This window comes from Nicotiana attenuata, unplaced genomic scaffold (assembly GCF_001879085.1).
Source record: "Nicotiana attenuata strain UT unplaced genomic scaffold, NIATTr2, whole genome shotgun sequence".
NCBI classification, from domain to species: domain Eukaryota; kingdom Viridiplantae; phylum Streptophyta; class Magnoliopsida; order Solanales; family Solanaceae; genus Nicotiana; species Nicotiana attenuata.
In genome coordinates, this window is record NW_017674873.1 from 42,584 (window position 1) to 49,267 (window position 6,684).

Genomic DNA, 6,684 nt, shown 5'->3' on the forward strand with positions numbered 1-6,684 from the left:
TATATCAAATACTACATTCAAACAGTATCGAAATTCAAGTGGTCTTCTTGGAGGGAGATTTTCCCATAACCTTAGATCTTGTTTGTATTCCGCCGGATTGGGACCTTGTCTTGATTCTAGCCATTGCAGCTTGGACTTGAAGTTGTCTTTGAGTCACAGCTTCCTTCCCTTTCCATTTCAAACCTTTAGAAGGCTTATATCCAATATCACCAGTAACATGGCTAGAATCAATTAAAGGGCCAGTACAAACCTTTCTTGTTGTAGGCAAACCTTGCTGATAACATTCAAACCAAAAAATATATTTTAAAGTTAGACAATAAAATGTGCCTAAAATGTAAGGACAAAATAAAAATACATACACTTATATTGATACATGTAAAACCAGATTGTGCAAAAAATACACCATGCCCTTGAAGCCTAGGCTTCTTGTAGTGACTTCTTGCCCCCCCCCCCCAGATTTTGCTCCAGTACTTGTAGATGCCTTACTTGTAGATGCATTGTCAGATTCCTTTCTGCCTCTCTTTGGTGAATTTTTTGTTGTTGATTGTTGTGAGCAATTAGTAGTCTATTAATATGAGAAAATGATGAATTAGCTCTTAGATAAGTAAGAAGATAGTAATAAAGGAAGAAGGTAGGAAGGTACCTCTTGATTACTTTTTGGTCTTGTTGGACAACTCCTCATATTGTGAGTACTTGCTTTGCAAATGGAGCATGTCATAGTTATTCCCTTCTTTGATAATTTTCCAGCCCTTTTTATTTCTCCAACTTCCTTTCTTCTATTTTTTCTTGGCCTTCCAGGCATGTTTTGAACTGGAGGAGGTAATACCTTGGGGTTACTACTTTCTGGCCACATTATCATGTTGGGAACAGGTTGTATGAAATGTGAATATGCCTTCATGTAGGTTTCTTTCCTGTACCAAGGTACAATATGCTCTGAAGGATCAAGTCTCTTGAAGTGCATTGATGTAATAGCATGTGCACATGGAATGCCTTTAAGTTCCCAAGACCTGCAACTACAATAACTTGTTCTTAAATCCACAATGAACTTGCATGGACCATCTTTGAGTTCAAATCCAGTATCTCCATTAAACATGAAGTCAACCCTCATTGACCTTTCAACATTAGTATTGAACGCCACCATGGCCATTGGAGATACACCATCCTGCCAAGTTTCAGCAAATTCTCTCATCTTTGCTACCCTACTCATCACTTTGACCCTTATTTCCTCTAGCATTGTTATGATTGTCTTGTGTCTAGCACCCAATATCCAAGCATTGAAGCTTTCACACATGTTATTGTCAACACTGTCACACTTGGAGAATGTTTGAAAGAATGTTTTGCACCATCTTTCTTTGTTGTATTTAACTAGGTCTTCAAAAATGTTATGACCCAATTTATCAAGATCATCTAGCTTTCTTTTCATTTCAGACTCAAATGTTGATCTAACAACACTCCAGAACCTTTTTCTCCTCTCAATCCCTCTCCATTTTATAGCCCAGTTTGCCAGAATGTGTCTAGCACACATTCTATGCTCACACTCAGGTAAAATCTCTTCAACTGCTGAACATAGACCCTTCATAAAAATAGATAAACAGCAATACTTAGAAGCAGAAAACAGTAATACTTGGATGCTATGAAGACAGTAATACTAATATGTTTTGAAAATAGTAATACTAATATACTTTGAAAACAGTAATACTAATAATAAAAACAGAAGACCAGTAGTATTTAAACAGCAAAAAAACAGAAGAGCAGAAGTATTTAAGCAGCAAAAAAATAGAAGAGCACTAGTATTTAACCAGCAAATAAACAGAAGAGCAGGAGTATTTGAACAGCAAAAAAATAGAAAACAGAAGCACATAAACAGCAAAAAAACAGAAGAGCAGAAGTACATACCTTTTGCATGTCACTTATCATGGTGACTTCCCTGCCTGTTCCCAAGTTCAAATCACTTTGCAATAGTCTAAGGTACCAACTCCATGTTTGCTTTTTTTTCAGTGCCTACAACAGCCCAAGCTACTGGGAATATTTGGTTATTCCCATCCTTTGCTACTGCTGCCAGAAGTTGCCCTTTACAAACACCCTTTAAAAAACATCCATCTAACCCTATACATCTCCTACAACCCTCCATAAACCCCTGCTTCATAGCTGCAAAACAAATGTAGACACTAGCAAATTGCTTCTTCCCATCATCTGTGTCTGTCAATTTTACTACACATGTGCTACCAGGATTTGTTTTATCCCTATAGTCCAGAATCCTACCAAACTCAGCAACATGATCCCCCATTATCTCTTTCAACACAATCTTTTTGGCCTTCAAACAAACAGCCTTACCAACATATAAACCAAGCTTTTTTCTCACCATATCCTGAATTTCCCAATCTTTAATTCTAGGGTGTGAGGTAATTCTATCTTTGAACTGCTTTGCCACATATTTTGAATTACACAAATAGTTGTAAGTGGTTTTATGGCATTTGTGTCTTGGATTATAAGTCTTGATTGTGAAGTTTGTACTCCTACCTTCCCTGCTAGCATACAACAACCAAGGACAGCCAGTTCTGCATTTAACTCTGACTCTATGGGGCTCATTGGGATCTTTAACTAGTTGAATACCTTTCTTTATAGCATACTTGGTAACTGCTTCTCTAAATTCCTTCACATTCTCAAATACCATCCCTAATTGCCAAGTAACAACTTTGACAGAAGGATCATAAACCACTCTATTTGTTTTTTTCCTTCCCCTTAACTGTCCCATATCATCTACTTCATCATCAGATACAGGATCACCCTCCCCTTCAAGATCTGATTCAGATTCAAAACTATCTGGATCTGAACTATCAAAGTAAGGCTCATCATCACCTCCTAGTTTGTCTCTCATATTTTTTTTGGGCTGATCTATGTTCTCATAACCTTCATCAACTCCAACTTCACCTAAAAATCCATCAGGTTTTTCCTTCCTAAGTTTTCTTCTATTCTTTTGTCTATATTTCTTCAGATCTTCCTTAACAACCCTCAACTCTTCATGGACATCACTTCCATAATCAAATGACCTCTCAGATGCTGGTTCTACTTGTTGAGAATCAGCAGCAGCTTCTTCTTCCTCTGAGGAGGAAGTCCAATCTATGCTTGAATCCTCTTCTTGAGTGGTATTCAAAGGAGTAGGTAACCCTATTTCTTCTTCTTCTCCAACTGGTTCTACTTGTTGAGAATCAGTAGCAGTGTCTACTAGACCATGAGAAGCAGTAGCAGCAGATTCTTCTTCCTCTGAAGAGGAAGTCCAATCTATGGGTGAATCCTCTTCTTGAGTGGTATTCAAAGGAGTTAGTAGCCCTAGATGTGGATTTGCAGCAGTAGCATTTAAAGGAGGACCACAGGGAACAAAAGATTCCCTATTGTCTTGTTGTGTGCTAGAAGATGCATTAAAAGGCTCACCCACGTGGCTTATTTGGCTACCCTCTATAGCATCCACCTCTTCAAATTGTGAGTCAGAAGAGACAAAAATTTCTATTGTGTCCCTATTGTTTAATAACATAGCAAGGTTCATTAAATCCTTGTCCTTTGTTAATTCAACCAAACTGCCACCCTTAGCACTCATAATATAAGTTTTTCCTAACTTTGTAATCCCAAAACCCTTAGCATAATCAACTAACTCTGGTATTGACAAGTGGTCACAGTCGACATTAGTCACATGTTCAACCCTACCCCCAACATATAGAGGTCCTACCTCACTCACCAATATCCCACCAATTTTCCATCTTAGATTCAGATACTTAGTATCCATGAGACCCTACACAACAGTAAGAAAAAGGAAAAACAACTCATCAAGACAGAAGTTTGAACAATTATATATAGAACATTACAACTTCGGTACAGACCCCCAAAAATCAACAAACAAACAAAACCCCTAATTTTACCCCAATCAACTTGCATGCAAAAGTCACAATCAATATAAAACCCCTGATTTTACCCTAACAGAAAGAGAAACACATACCTTCAAACTCAAAGTGAAAACAGCTGAAAAATTGGCGATAATCACAGATACACAGTAGATTTTAGCTCCTCCACAGAAGCTTTTACCAGCACCTCAACGGAGAACACTATCGACTCACAAAATTTAGCTCAAGAACACACGATCGTCTCTGCCATTGATGATGGGAGTGAAGTGGTGAACCCTAGTTTTCAAAGTTATCGACCAAATGAACGATGGTAAAAGGGATGGGTTAAAATTTGAGGGATTAATTTTAAGGCGGGTTGGTTTTTTATTTGGATACCCGTATTAATCCAACGTGTACAGCCATATCAGCAAGCAATTACATGTATACGGTACGTGTATACACGATAGAGAGGTTTACTAAGTTAGGGGGTAATAAAATGCGAAAAAGTAAGCATAGGGGGGTAATTAAAATCCCGTATAGTTAAGGTGTACACTCATTAAAAAGTATCAAGTTTAGGGGGGTCTTTACCTATTCTGCCTATATTCAAAGCATCAACTTGAGGGGGAGTATTGAGAGCATAGCAAGCTGACGTGTAGTAGTAAGTTAGTTAGCTAATGAATTGGTTATTTATGTTAAAAGTAAGCTTAGTCAGTTAGAGTAGTAGTTAGCTGATATGTGTATATATATGAGGTACACCTCATTACTGTAGCATACAGCAGAAATGAGAATCTCTTAGATTTTTCTCCAAGTTTTCTTCAGTTCTTTTCTCTCTATTACTCTATCAATTTTACTCTTGTTCATTGATGAATTTGACAGTAACTGAGTTCACATTTAAATATTTATAAATATTTAGTGAATTTTTGGAATACATTTACACTGTTTGGAAAAAAGCTACTGAGTTCACGTAAATCCGTAGGTCGCAATGGATCCTCTGAGTGTAAAGATTTTTTTATAATGATAGTGAGTTCTAACAAAGTAAATTTTTTATTATTTTATTAAACTACCAATTAAACTTGAAAAGAAATTTATTTGCAAGTATGTAATAAATAACATGATTATATAAATTGTTCTTTACATATATAGAACTTTGAACTCTTTTCTTTATCTTTGCTTTTCTACGTAGTGGTAGCCTATTGCCATATAGTGGCTGAATTTTTTAGTTTAAAAGCTTAACATTGGATCAAGTGAATATTGTATTTTGTGGTCTTCTTTCTCGGGCACAAATTCCAAAAGACAAAGAATCATACAGTTTTATCATTAATCTAGATTTTTATCATTTCTCATTTCTGTTCTAAAATAGTATACCATAAGATTTTTTATTTTGTTTGTCCTGTTTCCAAGTATTTTAGTGTTTCCACTAAACCCCAATGCCATAACCACCCCCACCCCCACCCCAACCCAACCCCACATAGAAAAAGTTACTGCTTAGATCACATGGTATTATTGAGTATTGAAATGTGTATAAGTTTTTGAAGAGGCGAAATACATAAACGGTCCTTTGAAGTTGTCCTCAACGACCAGCTGAACACCTTAACAGACTCATTTACCATTTAGACACTTCAAGTGGCTATTAAGTATTTCAAGTAAACACTCTTGCGCAACAAACTATATGCGTGAGTTACACTTGCTAATGATGTGTCAAATGAACCAATTAGAAAACGACACGTGTAATTTGAATTAACAAAAAAAAGGAATACATTTAAAGCAAAAAAAAATTATTTTCCTTACTTTTAATTAACCAAGCCAGCGCTGACAACCCCCCCCCCCCTCCTCCTCCTTTCATCTTCTTTCTTTCACCTATCAACTTTCCATCATTCCATTTCTCCAAATTAACCTGCATCCTAACTCCCAACAAATTAAACGTAGCTACTGAATCAAATTCCACAGTGGAAATGCATCTGAAGGATCAAAGAATTTTCTGAACAATAGTGGACTAAACAGCGAATCTTCACACAAGAAATCTGCCTTGTGAGTTGTTGAATTCATGAAAGTTACAAAAACATCTTCTTTTAGTGGAACACACCATTTCTGTGGGTTTGCTTCTTCAAATTGAACTTCAATCTGTTTGTAACTGGTCATTGAAAATTCAAGGATGAAAATGAAAAGAAATTTGTATTCTTTTAATAATGCATGACGGAGAATTTGAGACTTCAATTCTCCATTTCCAAAGTTGTGTAAGGTCCATTGCTGTCACGACCCATTTTCCATAATAGGTCATGATGGCGCCCGACACCATTTGTCAGGCCAGCCAACGCGGAAGTATAATTAAATTCTTATTTTACCCTTACCAAAAACCATTATAATAGATTTTTCCCCCAATCAAAGTCATACACCAGTAAAGATCAATAAAATGTAAAGACAGTTATACAACCCAAAATAACGTCTACTACTGTGTGTGCCAGAACCTGGTGTCACAAGCTACGGGCAACTAGTAGAATATACACAAAATGAATAATGCCCTATCCTACTGTCTGAATCAGGATAGACAGAAACAACAACAACAACAAAATACAAGGAAGACTTCTTCGGCTGCGGGTCGGCAAGAAGGGAGTGCAGCTCACCGTGGAAGTCCCAGATGCGCTCACTGATATGCACCAGAGTGATGTCCGGATCCACCTGCCTCAAATCCTGTACATTTAAGTACAGAAGTGTAGCATGAGTACATAAACAATATGTACCCAGTAAGTATCCCGTCTAATCTCGAAGAAGTAGAGACGAGAGGTCGACTCGATACTTACTAAGGTCAATT